Here is a 474-nt window from a genome sequence, read left to right on the forward strand (position 1 = left end):
TGTTGTGAATGCTACACCTTAAGGATTTCAAAATATGACTGGAATCTGACTGTGGATAGCCTAAAGCTTGGCTTTTGTGCTGTATTGGAAACACCTCATACATATATGAGCCTGGTGCAGCCTTCTGGTTCGCCAGTCCTCAGTTAAACGATCCAACCCATGCCAGCATAGAAAGCAGACGTTAAACAACAATGATGATGATGATGATACAGTTGAAATTTATAGGAAAACAACAGACAAAGACAGGTGTATGATCAACAAGCAAGTTATATTTGTTTGATGCTTGGCAAAAATGAGCCAACACTCTTCAACAGGAAAGAATGGAGAGCAGGGTATTAAGTAGTACCAGCATTGCTAGAAATAAGACTCTTATTTCAAGCAATGCTGGTACCATTTTGTACCTTCTGTCACTCTAGTGACATCTATAAATTTGCCTTTAGGCTGCTAAATTACTTATAAGCCACCCATATTATT

This window comes from Octopus bimaculoides, chromosome 27 (assembly GCF_001194135.2).
Source record: "Octopus bimaculoides isolate UCB-OBI-ISO-001 chromosome 27, ASM119413v2, whole genome shotgun sequence".
Lineage (NCBI taxonomy): Eukaryota > Metazoa > Mollusca > Cephalopoda > Octopoda > Octopodidae > Octopus > Octopus bimaculoides.